Consider the following 253-nt stretch of genomic DNA (forward strand, 5'->3'; position numbering starts at 1 on the left):
GATGGGACAGCCGCGGTGCCAGGTCGTAGGGCGGAGGGAGGGACCGGCGCGGTGCTGGGGGAAGCGAAGGCCTCGCACGGGACGCGCAGTGGGGAGCTCGGTGTTGTCCGGGCTCTCCGGTTGCTGTAGCCTCTGCCAGAGCCGCTCGTATTGAGCGGTGCGGGAACAGCATCGCTGTGCGTCCGTCGGTGTCCAGATGTCAGAGCTGCCGTCGGACCTGGTGCGCGGGAGAACCGTCCTTCTGCTGTGGCTT

The sequence above is a fragment of the Antrostomus carolinensis genome, unplaced genomic scaffold (genome assembly GCF_000700745.2).
Source record: "Antrostomus carolinensis isolate BGI_N321 unplaced genomic scaffold, ASM70074v2 scaffold2630, whole genome shotgun sequence".
Lineage (NCBI taxonomy): Eukaryota > Metazoa > Chordata > Aves > Caprimulgiformes > Caprimulgidae > Antrostomus > Antrostomus carolinensis.